A 16,999-nucleotide genomic window follows, 5' to 3' on the forward strand; every position below is an offset into this window, starting at 1 on the left:
CTTACATTTGGCTATTACCACCATTCGTCTGGGTGTGATGACAAAATTGCCAGAAATAGGCAGCTTCACACATGGTATGAGATGTCTCGCTAGGATATATTCCTTCTCCTGAGTCGACAGTTACTATTTGTAGAGTTTTATATCTTGTTTTTACCATTCTACGCAAATGTTTTAAAACGTGCTTGTAGGAGTCCTTTAAGACATAGTCCTTCTCTCACAGAAATTAATAGAAAAACTCCTACTGATTTCAGCCTTGTTACCAGAAGAAACCATACAAAAAGCTCCCTTGCAATTTCCCTTTTTGGCCTTTGGGAGTTTTTTCTTTTTCTTTTTTATTTTTTTTTCCCCCCTTTTTCATTTGGGTATCGGTTACAGCCAAAAATCTATCAAAGAGCAGCCTCAAGCTTCCTGAATCACTCTTTAAAGTTCATACTCCACATCATTCTTACCTTCCTCCCTTCCACCTCCTCTTCCCTTCTATCATCAGCATACTGAAGAACCACTTTCATGCCATGAAACTTTTTCAAATATTGAGTTTGATCATAATTTTCTCTTTGATGTGAAACCTACATTGTTTCCACAGTCTTTCTCCCAACCACCATTTTTTTCTTATCAAATCGCCTTTATATGGAAACTAGACTTCCCTTCTCTCAGCCCATCTGAAGAGGGCTGTTACGCATCTGGCAACATCAGCAATGAGTTAAGAAACAGAAAGTAAAATTCCATTCCTGCTCAAAGAAACTTTGTTCAAGGCAAATTCCTAATTCAAGGCAGGCATGGTCACCAGTTAAATACACCAGGATCTAAGAAGAAACACAAAGTATTTTCACTTATTTGTTTGGGTAACAGTGTGACTAGACACATTATCCTTCTGGCTCTTAGAAAGGCCGTGAAAGGAAGTTGAAGGTTGGCACCTTCCAGAGGGCCCAATATTTGTCTAGGCAGTTGGAGAAACAGATGGTGACAATAAAGTCATAGAACAAATTCAGTTGGAAGGGACCTCAGGAGGTCATCTGGTCCAAAGCCCTGCTTGATGTAAAGCTAGTTTATTGTATGATGAATTCTATTGCCATACAATGAGTTGTATGATGAATACCCAACTGAAGTCAATGATATCAGATTCCAGTTCTATTGCAGAGAACTAAAAGCCATCTCCTCAGGATAAAACACACTAAGGGAGTAGAGAGCACTATAATTCTGTCAGGGGAGATTTTATTTCAAAAAGATGAATTATTCTTAAAGCCAGAAGAAGGAGGAAATATTTTGGATCCTTACATTTTCAGACTGAAAGCATTTTATGATCTGTTACAGTGGATCCTATACTACTCCTACCCGCATTTGAGATAACATTAATTCTCAGAATAGAAAGAGATTTTCTGAACGGTTGATTAAGTTTAGGCAGTTCACTTTTATACAAGACCCTTCCATGCAATAGACTTTTCTACTGAAAATTCTCTTATTTCTTTAGCTAGATTAAGACAGGCTTTGTCAGGAATAAGGGGGGAATCTGTATGATAGAAAAGGAAGAGAGAGGGCAAGGGAGGCAATATTCCTCATTAGACTGTAAAGCTATTCAGTAGTTTAGAGCTAGGCTATGTGTTCTTGTGCGCCACCGAGCACTTGACCCAGACTCTGGGGTAATTTATAGCTACAGCCTTTCCATCCTCATCTAGTTAGTCCTAGCCACCTTACTTCTACCAGACAGTTAGCACAGCCTAAAACAGCAAGTACACAAAGATGTAGGCAGCCCTGAGAAGAAGCTGAAGAAACTTACTAAGACTTATGAATTTTCTTCTCCTTTGTGTTGGGGAAACAATGACTGGAATCTTGTCTCCCTCAGTATCATCACATGATAAATACAGTTATCCTTATATGCAAGAGAGCCTGAACCCACTACTTTGGTGTCCTCCCAGTGTACAGCCATGGGGTTGGAATCAAATCCCTGTCCAGAGTGCTGAAATACACGGGCTTTGGAAATAAGTAGAGTGTGCTTCTAGCCTACCAGTTGCTTCTAGCTTGAATCTGCAGCTCTGAATATTTACACGAATTTAAATGCCTAATAAAAGAAGGTGGAATAAAATTTTAGTTTCACAGATGAAAGATTTGGGGTAATTTCTACCTTAGCTTTCTTCCTTTATATGTTCTCCCAGCTGTTCAAGCTTTTTGTTCCTTCCTTACGGTTGGCTCTGATTACTTTCTACAGTTTCTCTTCATATTCAGCTGTAGAACTACCCTCAAATACATCTCAAGGAAGTTGAGACCCATGTACCTACTAACCCTTTATACAAAACACTTACATTTTCAGATCTGCACTAAACTAAGAATAAAATAGAATGTACTACGCAAGTTGCTTAAGTCAGAAGCTGCCCAGGTGGGGAAGATCAAGAGTGACAGATATCTTGCTCTAAAGTAATCACATTTTGGGTGGACTGACTACCCACAGGAACTGAAGATCCAGATTTTCACTAACAGAATCCAGCATCTTTTGCTCATACTGCTTCCAGCTGGAACAAGAAAAGTGCAAGAAACTTTTGTCTCACTGAAATGTTTTCAGCTAGCTTAGTACTTTGCGGTTTTAATGCAGAAGTAAAAATCCAAACTCAATTCTCAAGATCTGTAACAAAAAAATCAAAACTTTTCTCATGCATTCTCTTAGTGTTGGGGATGAGTTACTTAATATAAGTATTAATGTGCTCTGTTATGATGTCTAATGTTTTCAGTATATATTGCATGCCTTTGAAAGAATTATTGGTACAAGTACTGTAAGATCTATAACAGAAGATTTATAATACAACAGCCAGTAGAATTTACTGGTATAGCACTCTTAATACTCCATTCCCTTCCCTGGTTGGATTGTACATTAACATCAAGATAAGGGAGCCGATTCATCTTTTATGCTCCTCTGTTCATAACATAACACATTAATTTGAGAACTTGTTAGCTTTTGTTTCTCTTAACATGTTGTTAATGCTTCCATTTCATGATTTCAGGCAGGTTTTTAATTTGCGCCGACACATCAAAGGAATATGAAAAATATAAAAGCAAACTTAAGAGTCTATCATCAAACAAATTAAGAATCACAGAATCATTTAGGTTGGAAGGGACCTCTTGAGATCATCTAGTCCAACCTCTTTGCTAAAGCAGGATCAGCTACAGCAGGTTGTCCAGGCCTGTGTCCAGTTGGGTTTTGAATATCTCCAGAAATTTCTAGAGCACATAGTGTAACAGTATTATGCCCATTTGCTCATTTTCTTCAAAATTAAATAGACGTCAATGCCAAGGAAGAGAGAAGAAAGAATTTGGCCTTTGTCTCTAGCATCTATAGAATAACTGTTCCTGACATTGTGCAAACAGTAGCTCAATTTTTTAAAAGCATACCGTGAATCATTCTAGAGTTTATGAAATACTTACTTGAAATCCAAAAGGAAGTTTGGTTTTTTCTGGTAGTGTTTTGTTGTTTTTTTTTTTTTTTTGGGGGGTGGGGGGGAATGCTTTTGCCAGACTTAGGCTACTTCTTATATAAACAAAACACTTTCAAAACAATCAGAAAAAGCAGGCACCAACCATTCAGATGCTTCTCTGAATTAGTTCCTACCATAAGCCTTAGTTTTCTAAGAAATCCTAATAAAAACCTACATTATAATGAAATTTAGGCATTAAATTTTAATCCAACCACAGCTAAAAACATTAGTAAAAGGCACCAGTTTTGCTGGTCTCACCTCTTATAGGTCTTTTATACTTGATGAGCTGGAAATTATATCAAAATAAGACCCATCCATTCCTATTTCCTGTCCTAAAGAAAAATGAGAACAAAATATCCTTTTCTAGAGTTAAGTTTTGCTTTTTGAAATGCTTAACCTGGGACTTTTTAGACTACTACAGAACATTGAATCATTGAATTTGATATAATCCAAAAAGGCCATGAAAAATCTCCATCCCAAACTCGACAATTACTTGTTGACAGTATTTCCATGTACTCACTTATAATGGAAAAATGGAAACAGACTAAAGAAATCAGGTATTGCAGCATCTAAAATATAGTTTGAAAAGTATGCAAAAGAAATTGACAACAAATGCCTGGTATTAGCTGGATAATGCAATAGGTGATAATGACATTCCTGGCAAAAGGTCAGCTCATCTCAAACATCTGTTAGGAATGAAACCATTAAAAACAAAGCAGTTTCATATTGTGGGGGTTTATGCAGACATTTGCTTCTGTTTTGATCTGCCACAGTTTAGACTCCTTGAACTTTATCCTTCAGTTGCTTTGCTTCCTGGGTTTTTTTTTCTTTACAAAACTTTAGAGAGTGTCTAACACTCAAACCCACAGTGACTAGCACTTTTGCAAATGTTGACCAGTTTTCTTTCATTTAAAAGATGTGCTGAATTTGTCTGGTTATTGATTAAAAGCAAACTTGGGCTATGTTTCCAGACTGTAACAATATCCTACCAGAGTATTATGCTGTTTACTATTTTGTGAACCTTTTGCACAGCTCAATTTACAATACCTGTCTTCCTGAATAGTGTTTTCTATTGCCTTGCTTCTATCTCCTGTAACACTGATTTTCAATTCAGTTCAAGATACACAACAATTAACCACCCAGAAGAAACTACCCCATGCAGACTGTAATGTTTAAGTGGAAGAAACAAAAGCTAGTTTTATAATTTAGTCAAACATTTTAGAAATATTTCAGTAAGAAACCACATCAGATGAATTCTAGACTTCAAAAATGCCTAAAGTTACCTCTTCCTAAAAATCTAATAAAATTCTTATAAGTTGCTAGATGTCCAGCTCTGAGGGCATGCTTGGTACATAGGCTGGAAGTCAGCAGAAAACCAGTTCATGGACTGAACCTTAAAATCCATTGTCTTCATTGATGTAATAGAGGCTTTTTTCTAAGACAGTGAAACTTGACTCCAGATATTCTGTTTAGTTAAGATAAACAAAATTACATGCTTCCAATCCCCCCAAAAGGAGTGACCTTGGATTCTTATCATCAAAAAAGGGACAGTAACTGCATTTATGCAAAAAAACAGCACTGGAAGCACAAATTGTGGTGCAGAACTCCATCATACATCTTTGGCCTTCACACATATTGCATTTTTTTTTCAGTAATCTCAATTCAACTAAAGAAGCAACGTCTGGGTCCACACCAACCTAATCTATAGTCTGATCATTGGAATATATTGAATATTCCTGGGCTGCGAGACCCCTAGGTCAGTACGATAGTGGCCAAGAACTCAGGTCTCTCCTAAATTAATATAATGATTATAAAAATATAACCACTATTTTTTAATACTTACCCACTTTCATAAGTAGGCATTCCCTCTGAATCCCTAATGGGTGCAAATGGCTCGCATATAGCCATGATTTAAGCATCTCTATAGCCCAGAGAGCATTGAATATTCAGAACACTCCCTATCAGTCACACAGAAATCCTTATTGAGTATGAAATTGCAAAACCCAGTTTTTTTCTTTACTAAATCTGTAAAGACCATAAGCCCTTAGCTGGGAAACCTGGCATACACACAATCAATCTGTTAACAGGAGAGGCAGGGTTGGAAAAAGCAGGAAGGCTGAGATGCTTCATGATGCCATGTGACAAGAACAGACATAAATGGGCACCACATACTCACATATCATTAACACTGCTTTGTTTCTCCACCATGGCTTCTCTAGGAGTACATATAGCCTGCAAATGAGCTGGAAGCAAAGGCAAATGGCAGAAGCTAATTACCATCCCAATCCATGCCTGCTCCAACTCATGCTGGACCTTTAACATACTCCAGCACTCATGGAATGTGCTGAACATTGTGGAGTGAATCTGAATCTATCCTGAAATTTTATTCACATGACCTTCCTACTACCCAGTGCAGAGCTCCTTAACGGGAATGAATTCACTGAAGTAAGATGAACAATGTCCATACTGTTAAGGCCCCATTATTAGGGGGCAAAAGTGGAAAAATTTTGGTACTTGCAATGAAATGAAAGTCTTCTGTAAATAGTTTTGTCACCTCGTATCTTCTTTTGACACAGTCTAGACTTTCTATATGAAAAACATGAAAATAATATTCCTTTTAGCAAAACGTGGTTTGTGTACAAACGTGACCTAGTGGAAAGTATCCTTGCCCATGGCAGCAGGGTTGGAACTAGATGATCTTTAAGGTTCCTTCCAACCCAAACCATCCCATGATTCTATGTATGGCACTTTTAATACTTCTCAAAGTAGTCAGGTGTTAGCTGATAGTAACTTACAAGAAATACACTATGACAAACAAAAGAAGCAAGTCTACAGAGCCTGAAGACATTACAAAAATGATGTAAATAAACTGTGGTTTTGAACAAAATACCCTTTAGTAGCAAGCTGAAAAACTATTTTACAGGTGTAACTTTCAGTAAGGGTCAGAAAAATTCATTCATTAGAATTACGGGAGGTAAGAGTTTCTTATAAATATTACAGGACCATTAAAAATTGTCATTGCTTTAAAATGGACTTAAATCAAATTCATTAATTATTAAGCATTACTCTAGTTCTTCACTGATGTTTTTAATGGAATGAAGTTTCCTCAACTGTGGTAACGTCATTGCTATCTATTTATAGACAACTTGTCTTTAGGTATAGAAGTGCCTTTTCATGTTGGTATCAAAGCAGGTTTTCACTTTGTAGCAAGACTTCTAATCTTAAATGAAAGTAATCCATTACTTGGTGAATGAAAGAGACAGAACTGAGGATACCTGTGTATTTAATAGCATCCCAGGTGCTCATTCACAATACTATCAATAAAACAAAGTCACATTTACAGGTTTTTTTCTTTAAAAAGCCCTAAGAGATCTGAACAAATGATGTCAAAAAAGCAACCTGTTGCTCATTGCCGATCTTTTCTCTTGATTCCTCTAGGCTATTAATGTTAAACATTTCCAAGGTCGAGTACAGAGTCCAGCTTCATGAATTTATTAATTTTTTACCTTAAATAAAGAACTATACTACCTGCCAATCTTAATCTACCCCATTACTGAGGGTTTGTGCCTTTACCAAGAACATTCCATGGTACTCCTGATCCCCCCAAATATGAAAACACTGATAATAAAAAAAAAAAAAAAAAGCTTGCCTCTTTAAAAGCCTGCAATGATGACTACTAGACAATCTGTAGATAGTTTATACCAACAGATCCTAGATGTTGAATGGAAGTGCCATCTGTCTGAGCAAATTATGAGTACTGTATCTCACTATTCCTATGCATGCAGGAGCAGGAATCGCATCCTCATCTACCCCACTGGTATGCATTCACAGTAGCTCAAAACATAGCTTAAAAGCACTAGTCTTCAAAAGGTTGAAAGTCTTCAAAAGGAAATTCTCATCTCAGCATTGCAATTAAAAGAGTGTTTGCTTAAAAGAATCTCAAAGGCACTGCATCATACTGCCTAAGGTTTTCGTCAACCCCTGAAATGTTACTACTTTCCAGAAAAATCTACCATTAACAAAGTTGCCATGATGAAAGGAGATAAAATTTAAAATACACTCTCCAAGATAATGCATTTACCTAAAAGACCCTGGCAGAATATATCTGTGGTCCTAGACTGAACAGTTCATTCTTCAGGGAGAATAAATACAGAGCTGTTATGTAAGAAAGTACATTAGAACAGTTCCTCTGGATTATGTGCATATCTAGAGGATGAACTCTTTTTTTTTCTCAACAGAACACCACAAACAGCAACCTGAAAAAGAAAAAAAATAACATAGCCACTGCAACACAAGAAGGCGACCACAGCTTCAAAAAAACTGCCGGAGGTAAAGTCTCAGTTCCTTCAGCTTTATGCCATCTTCAGACAAACCAGTTTTCATTCTGACCTCAGCATTTGTGTGCGTCAGCTCTTCCAGTCCTATTTTTGCTTCACTTCTCTCATCTAACAATATCAGTGTCCTAGAGAGTTCTGCCTGTTAAATTTAAGTGTACTCTCCTTAGTGCCTTTGCTTTTTGTAGTAAAGAATCCTCTACTTTATATACAGATTATATACAGAACTGGGGTGTAACCATGGGTGTCGAATTGCAATAGGACAAGTTTTTAATTAAATGTGTGGCTTTAATATTGTTATTCACACCAATTAAAAATGAAATCACCATAGGATAAAAGGTTTATTGTCTCTATGTAGAGCAGAACAGACCACTGCCCTAAGTGCCAAACTAGGCATGTACTTTTGTGAGCCTCAACCAGCTAGTTTTAGGGTGGTTTGGTGGGGTTTTTTTAACTGAAATAGACATTTGAAATTACAATCCAATATAGGACAAGAGCACAAAAGCTGGTAACTGTTTAATTAAGTTAAAATAAAATACTAGTGGAAACTCATGCCCAGACTTACAGTTATTACCAAAACCTAAACAGTACTACCCAATAGAAAGGCCAGCTTTTACCCAAAAAAAGAAATAGAAGTAGGCTGCCTGCTGTCAAGCAATAAAAACTCCCTAGATTCCTGATTTATTAATACAGAAATACTACTAGCAATTACAAGACCCTCGTCCCTTCTGTTTCCAGTAACTGTAGGAAGCCACCTACTTCCTCAGATCAGTGCTTGCACCAGGCAACAGAGCTTCCCAAAGGTCCCCTTCACAAGTACACTCAGTTTGTCTACTAGAGACCCTAATTCTTCCACTGGTGAATAGATATAGGCACTCCCTTTGTAAGTCTTCTACTGCCAAAAAACATTTCTGCTGGTCAAATAGAAATATGTTTGGACAATGAAGCCTTAGGCAGAATGAGGACAGCAATATACTTTCAACTTCCTCTTAGCCACTATATTCTTTACGTAGACCACTTCTACCTTTCAGGCTAGAGATTACTGCAGACTATCAGTGCCCTAAAAGGCCTCTACCTGCTTGCAAAATGCTATAGATCTGACTGAACCCTCTCTTCTTTCAAATGAGGGAAGGTGTCAGCCAGGTTTTACATGATCCCAGGATGACTCCTCATCATATAGCTGTATGATTGCAGATCGTAGTTGAACTGAAGTCCTGCCACACAGACTCAGAGGCAAATATTTTTCAGTCTGTGACCAGGCTGTTGAGAAGAGATGAGGAGGCAGCCTGGAAATATTCTCCCATCACACATACAGGAAAAGTTCTTTTCAGGGCCAAAAAGGGACAGCTTTTTCTGCCCTAGAGTGAACACTGTGGTGCTGCAGCTGCACTTTTATGTGCATTTCAGGGAAGAAAATGGTGCTTAAAGCTAAGCATTTCTCACTTTTCCTTTTAATTCAGATTCCCTTTGGAAAATAGATGATGCCAACATTTTCTTTTAAAGCAGAGGAAAGATAGGAATCTTAATTGGCCCTTTTAGCCTTTCAATGCAAGACATATTGCTCAATATAAGAATACATACAAGCATGAGGCACTGTATTTTTAACCCTTTAACTGTCTTTAACTGTCATTAAACTCCTATGAATACCAGTATCTCATGACATCAACTACCAACAGATTGTGCTGAAGTAAAGAACAAAGTGAACTTTGCTAATAACAATGATTACTGTAATTCTTTTGCTATCTCCAACACACACAGAAGACAGAATTGATACACGCAAGCAAGCAAAAATAGTTTATAACTAATATTTCACTCAACAATGAACTGGGAGATTTAAAATCATTCAACCAGTCACCGGCTTATCTTGACTTCTTGTCAGATGAAATCCATTGCAGAATAGTTCATGAAATCTGGAGGAAGATAACCTTTCCCACAATGTTACGATCATGAACAAATGGCACTTACTGAACCTTGGAGTAACTAGTACCTTTCTTCTGTAAGTAGCCCTGCCTGAACGGTCCAAGTACAGCATGACTGAGGATGGGCCTTGTGGTGGGTTGACCCTGGCTGGACGCCAGGTGCCCACCAAAGCCGTTCTATCACTCCCCCTCCTCAGCTGGACAGGGGAGAGAAAATATAACAAAAAGCTTGTGGGTTGAGATAAGGACAGGAGAGATCACTCACCAATTACCATCACGGGCAAAACAAACTCAACTTGGGGATAATGAACTCAATTTATTACAAATCAACCAGAGTAGGGTAATGAGAAATAAAACCAAATCTCAGAACACCTTCCCTCCACCCTTCCCTTCTTCCCGGGGAACAACTTCACTCCCAGATTCTCTACCAACCCCCCCCAGCAGCACAGGGGGACAGGGAATGGGGTTTACGGTCAGTTCATCACATGTTATTTTCTGCAGCTTAATTCTCCTCAGGGGGAGGACTCATCACACTCTTCCCCTGCTCTAGCGTGGGGTCCCTCCCACGGGAGACGGTCCTCCATGAACTTCTCCAACGTGGGTCCTTCCCACGGGCTGCAGTTCTTCACAAACTGCTCCAGCATGGGTCCTTTCCATGGCGTGCAGTCCTTCAGGAGCACGCTGCTCCAGCGTGGGTCCCCCACGGGGTCACAAGTCTTGCCAGAAAACCTGCTCCGTGGGCTCTTCTCTCCACAGATCCACAGGTCCTGCCAGGAGCCTGCTCCAGCGTGGGGTTCCCACGGGGTCACAGCCTCCTTCAGGAACCCACCTGCTCCGGCATGGGGTCCTCCCCGGGCTGCAGGTGGAGATCTGCTCCACCGTGGACCTTCCTGGGCTGCAGGGGGACAGCCTGCCTCACCGTGGTCTTCCCCAGGGACTGCAGGGGAATCTCTGCTCCAGCGCCTGGAGCACCTCCTGCCCTCCTTCTGCACTGACCTGGGGGTCTGCAGGGTTGTTTCTCTTACATGTTCTCACTCCTCTCTCCGGCTGCTGTTTTCCCTCTGTCCCAACCTTTTTTTTTTCCCCTTCTTAAAAATGTTATCACAGAGGCATTACCACTATCGCTGATTGGCTCGTCCTTGGCCGGTGGCGGGTCCATCTTAGAGCCGGCTGGTATGGGCTCTCTCAAACACAGGGGAAGCTTCCAGCAGCTTCTTACAGAAGCCACCACTGTACCACCCACTCCACCCCACCCCACCCCCCCGCTACCAAAACCTTGCCACACAAAGCCAATACAGGCCTAAACCACCTAATATTGTATGCACATTCCTGAAGATCTTAAATAAAGCAGAATTAAACTCTGCAACATGATTTTTAGTATCCTGCCACAGTGCTGTTCTTTTTCTTTTATATGATAACTCTTTTCCTATCTAGCCAGAAGTCAACTTTATTCTTAGTAAACTTTTCTGTAGAAAAGTAAACCAGGCCACTGTCCACACATCAATGTGGAATTACACCTGCATGGCAACACTACATATAAATAAGAGAGTGCAAAACATTATGAAGAAATCTCTGACTAAATGAATCAAGTCTCTCTTTCCAACTGGAATAAACTCACAGGTCACAAAACAGTTTAAGCGCCTACTATATAACATTTGATAGGGTAAACATCAGCTCAGTTTCAAGTAAGTTTTGACTGTATCGAGTCACAAAGTCACTGGACACTCAAATTTCTACGTTAGTAACTTCTGAGACCTGAAGTTTTACAACCTATTGAACTTCAGCATGAAGGCCTAAGATTGAAAATGTACAGTTTTCAGTAATTCTGATTTTTCAGGAAATTCTTGGAAAAGAATTCTCTGGTTATCACATAGCTATCTTGGTAATATCCTGAATGATTATTCATGATGACACCCATCCACGAATCTCATCATTAGCATCATACATATCACAAGTTAGATGGAAATTTTTAAACACTACACAAATTGCTGATTTGTCAGAGTCCAATATTGTCTGACCAGGTTCTTTTAGATATTTCATGCATGAAGGGTATAAAGTTTAATATAAAATTTATTTATTTGAAGATAGCTGGTGTCACATGGGATTTCTGTTTTAGCAGATACAAAATGTACTAAAACAACAATACAAACGTAAGTTACACTCAGCAAAATATAGTAATTGCAATATATGGTTCAACCACAATACCAATCGGATTCCCATTACCAGTCTCTATAATGTGCTCGCCATCACAACACTTGGCATCCCCATTCACCAAGAAGGAATACATGGGTTGAAGCCAACTCAAGCCCATTGCTCTCTTCAAAACACTTTTGCTAGTTGTCTAGTTTTTGTACCCTGTGTTGGGCTGAGCCATGTATTCACTCCCCCCTTGCTGGTATGGCTAACTCAGGGAGACATTTACACTCTTTTAATGAACTTTTAGTGGAAGAAACATTTACACCACCAGCTGATCTGCTCAGCTGTTGATAGCTGTTTGTCTAAACCAAAGGCCACTGGCTGGTCCCCTTTGTGGTGAGATAAAGTCAGCTTCTTTGCAATAACTGTGGTCAGTCACACCCCGCATTATTCCTCGAGTTTCCAAGCTTCCCAGGCACATCACCCTTGCACATGTCCTCTGAGCCTTCTTCCATTTTACAGGTTTATTGGTCAGTCACACCACTTCAGCAAGATATTGATAACAATCATTACAACTACTTCAGTAATTTTTGAGATAACAATGACAACCCAAAGTGATACTGTTGTTTTAATACAATTATGGATAAAGCTACAAAGTTGGTGCAACAAATAAAACAAAACATCTGTAATGGAAGAGAAATAGTAAATTAGACTTTGACGAAGTTAAGTGAAACTTGCCGTTTCAAACTGCAGATGTTTGCATTTGTAATTAGAATGTATGTTTATATGGCCTGTCCCCAATAAAAGCAACTGGGAAAGCTCCTAGTGGCTCTACGGTAGCTCAACCCAACTGTCCTACCAAAGTAGAGTATCACAGTATGGTATGAAAACAGAACTAAACACATTTACAACCTTAAGACCTAATAATCTTCCCCCAACAAGAACAAAAATCCCTGTTTATCCATAACTATGCCTGTTTTAGGCAACATGCAAAATGCTAGAATTATTCCTTACCAGCTAGATTCTATTTGGAAACTTGCACGATATAAAATTCACAATGCCATTTTGATAACTATGAGATTGCCATAATTAATAAAGAAATAGACTTCATTCAACAATTTTTCAGCATTTTCATTTTAACACTATTTCGAAATTATTGTGCACTTTTGCTAAAATTACACCACTCTGCAACATCTTTTTTTGTCAAAAAATGCAAGTAGGGTGTTCTCAACAACTTTTGTCAACATTAAGGTAGCTCAAGTACTTAAATTTTTGTTTCATTTTTGTCTTCCATCCCTAATCCCACCAGTTTATTTCACTTTTATTTTATTACATTTCATTTTTAATGAGATATATGAAAATTCTTATAGAACACTTTGATACCTGTGTGCCTGAAAATATAAAGCCTTGAAAAGCTGATATTCCACCAGAGGCAGAAGCTACAAACCAGCTGGCACTATTAGAAACATGCAAGAAGCAAGTAGGAGAATAGAATTTGAAAGCACAAATTTTGAATCTCTAGGGGCGAACACTATTTCATCCCCCTATAATCTATTTTGAAACAACCAACTTTATCTTAGGACCACATTAATTTGCTAATAATAATAGTATCTCAGACTTTCCTCTTAAGAAGACACTTGGAAAAAGCCACGGTGATTATGTCTTGGCCTGCAGCTGCAAATATGTTGGTGTACTGGATCCAGCTCTTAATCCCTCTTTCCGTGCAGACAGATCACAAACACCATGCCATGTTTGTTTTACAGTGCTTGCTTCTCTGATTGATGACATCTATTAAGCTATCTGCAGCTCCTCTATTGCTTCTCTACACTTATTCAATTGTTTCTGCTCAGTCAGATTGTATATTTAGCTCTTTGAGGACATCAACTATTTTGCTTTTAACTACATCTACTGCCAGACTGCAAAGAATGGACTTCTCACTAAATTCATCATTAAAACCATCATGCAATGGAAAGGGACACTTAAAAATAATGCAGGCTTCCAGTGACTAGGATAGTTAAATTTCCTGCTTTTAAACAGTGCTCTGCCTTTAGAAACCTAGACCCTAAGAACACAGACTATCTACATACTCACAGCTGTTTCTATATAAATTTAATTAAGGATGTCCCAAGAAGTTGAACTACAAAAAAAAGCAGTGACTTGATTGATATACAGAAAATAACAAAAAATCATATCCCTATCCTTAGCTCTTCAACTACAGGCTTGCTGCTTACTCATTGCTAACAGTCTAGAAGTTTTTTCTTTTATAAAGTAAATTCTTTAGCCACTTGGTCATATTTTTCCAGGAACAATAGCATCACAGTTCACATCTTCTTATGTTATGCTGACTAACCATAAGAATTGTATGAACTGCTGTGAAAAGGAGACAAAAACTCTTGAGGTGCTGAGGTCTGGGACATCGAAGAGCACTTGACTATGATAAACTTAATAACACAGTGAGCAAGAAAAGTTATTCCAAAAGCTTTCCAATGCTCAGAGAGAATTAATATTCGGAAATGTGGAATTTTCTGAAACAGCATTAAAGCCGAAAATCTTAAATTGGGAATTAAAATTTACAACTATTTAAAAATTACCGGCAAGCAACTCTTCCTCTTCACAAAGGTCTAAAGAAGTTCCAATAGCACATGGTATTTTCTTCCTCATGATTGTGTAGGTAATTGCATACTTTTATTTAGTATTTAGACTATAATAATTTTCATTACTTAGGAGCTACTCAAATGAAGATAACCATGCTTTTGTTATGCATAAATATTGAAGACTGTTCATTTTGTTTTATCCAAACTAGTGTATTTTGAAGAAGGCTTTTTATACACTGAAAAATAAAGGCAGATGTACAGAACCCATGAGAACTTTACTGATTTAATGACCAAAAATTTATAAAGGAACAATGATTCTCAGTCATGCCTATCTATTTGATCCTTGTCCTCTCACATGACTAGTTCCAAGTGCTAGAGGAAGGTAAGAACCCTATGCTGGGTACATATGAGATCCTTCTCTCTCCATTGACTGTTACATTTTCATTGCTGCCATTATTAATGCTTTTCTCTACAGCTAACAGTTACTCAACCCCATTTTAAATCATAATTAATATTTGAATCCAGACCCACCTATGGCCACATTTCACATGTAAAAACACAAACATGCAATGTTGAACTTCCTATTTTTCAGATGTTTTGAATGATAAGGCATTGGGAACTCCTAGTTAGAGGATAAACTGTGCATTTATGCAGTGTAGCTAGCCTACCCCAGTAATGACTGCTACCTGGGTGCTTTGGACAACCGAAGTCTTTTTTTATATCTTCACATCTAATTAAGAGTCTAATTTTCTGTCAGAGCATACTTAACTAAACGCCAGGTCTGAAGCTACAGGCTCAAGCTCCAGCCAATGAAAACAAGCCTGAATAGAAAATATACCAATTAAATTTCTACTGAAATGAGGGGTTACACATCAAGTATTGTCAATTTTGTGGTGACCATAAAAAGCACATTGTACATTCTGTTACAATTACCTCTTGTACCTTAAGGGATAACTGTTCTAGTCATGGAGTTCACAAGCAGCTACTGTATACAGTATTTCAAGTAATGATTCCTGTAGTTTAAGAGTTTCTGTAACCTTAAATATTATTGACTGCTACTGAGATGATTAAAATTGCTTCAAAAAAAAAATCTACATTTCAACATTTCTTTTAAATTCAAAACTAAATTTAAAGAATATATATTTTTAAAAAAAATTCATCTTCTATTTGCAAATATGTATCCATTTCAGAAGCATTCACTTTGGAATTCTAAACTTCCAACACAGAAAGGAGATAATTATTTTTAGAAAAGGAATGGTATTAACCAATATCCAACAACTAGTCTTAGCCTTTTAGGCTTTCAGAAAAATGAACCTTTAACTGTACAAAGAGTCATGGGAAAAAAACCAAACCACTAAATGTTTAAAAAGTAAAATACGAAGAGAAAGAATACCAAAGTTTCAAAAATGAGAAGTTTCCCAAATATATTTTTGTATATATACACACACAAAAAGATCAAGTCTGTTGAGTCACACCAATTTCACTTGGTGGCTACACAGTTATGCTTAAACTTGGTCTTATAATTTTTGGCACCTTAAATATTGAATTCTTTGCTAAATAGTGGCATGACTTCAACAGTTGTAGGTAAAGCATACAACATGCTACTTTCTTGCAAAGGACAGCCTGGACTCATCTTTCTTTGTTCCTTTTATATCACCTATACTGTAGCAACAAAAGAGGGAAACTGTCTACATAGCATACAGCACTAAGCTAGCAGCTGTTTTCTGCCTTTTACATACCACAGTGAAAAACAGGTCCTACCCAGCTTCAGCTGATCTCTTACCAACCGTAGCCTAGGCAAGATTTTTTTTCCTGCAGTTTCATGTGAGTTTAGGATTAATTGGCATGTTGTCCTTCAATAATATAACATAGTCCAATAGACCATTTTTAATGTACAGGATCATAGGGAATATTTACAAGACCTATTACACAAACACTGAGCAGAAGTTAAGAAAATCCACAGTGTTATAAATAAATCCCAAGGAGGAAAAAAAAAAGGAGTCAACATTACAAATTTGAGCTCCTAAATCTTTGTTTCAGTTTGGCAACATGTTGTTGCTGAAGGCCAAAATTTAGAAGCACACTTCAGAATTCTCCCTTACTATAACCAAAAAGAAAAATCAGTCTCAGAAACCTGCTTAAATCTCGGTGAAGCAGAACCTCAACTAACAAATCCTTTCTATTACAAGGCACAATTTCTTACCCTCTATGAAAGTGCAATGATTGTTATAGCAGAGATTTCATTTTAAATGTTCTTTTTAAGAAGTCTTAGGGTTTTTTTCTTCTAGATGAGCCACTACTAAACTAAATTGCAGCTTTGCTAGGAAAATCACTTTTCCAGCAACTCAACATTACTTAGAGAAAATCTACACCATACCTTGTACTACAACATAGTTCTAAAATACACACAAAAAAAGCCCAATAAAAAATGCAGTCTACTTACTTACCTCCATTTTGCTGTTGTTCTTTTGCAGTAAACTACCGTTGCGTGCAGACAGAGTAATTTCCCAATTTCTGTCTTCCACTGGAGATTTCAAGAAATCCATGATGCTTCA

Source organism: Buteo buteo, chromosome 16, assembly GCF_964188355.1.
Source record: "Buteo buteo chromosome 16, bButBut1.hap1.1, whole genome shotgun sequence".
In the NCBI taxonomy this organism is placed as follows: domain Eukaryota; kingdom Metazoa; phylum Chordata; class Aves; order Accipitriformes; family Accipitridae; genus Buteo; species Buteo buteo.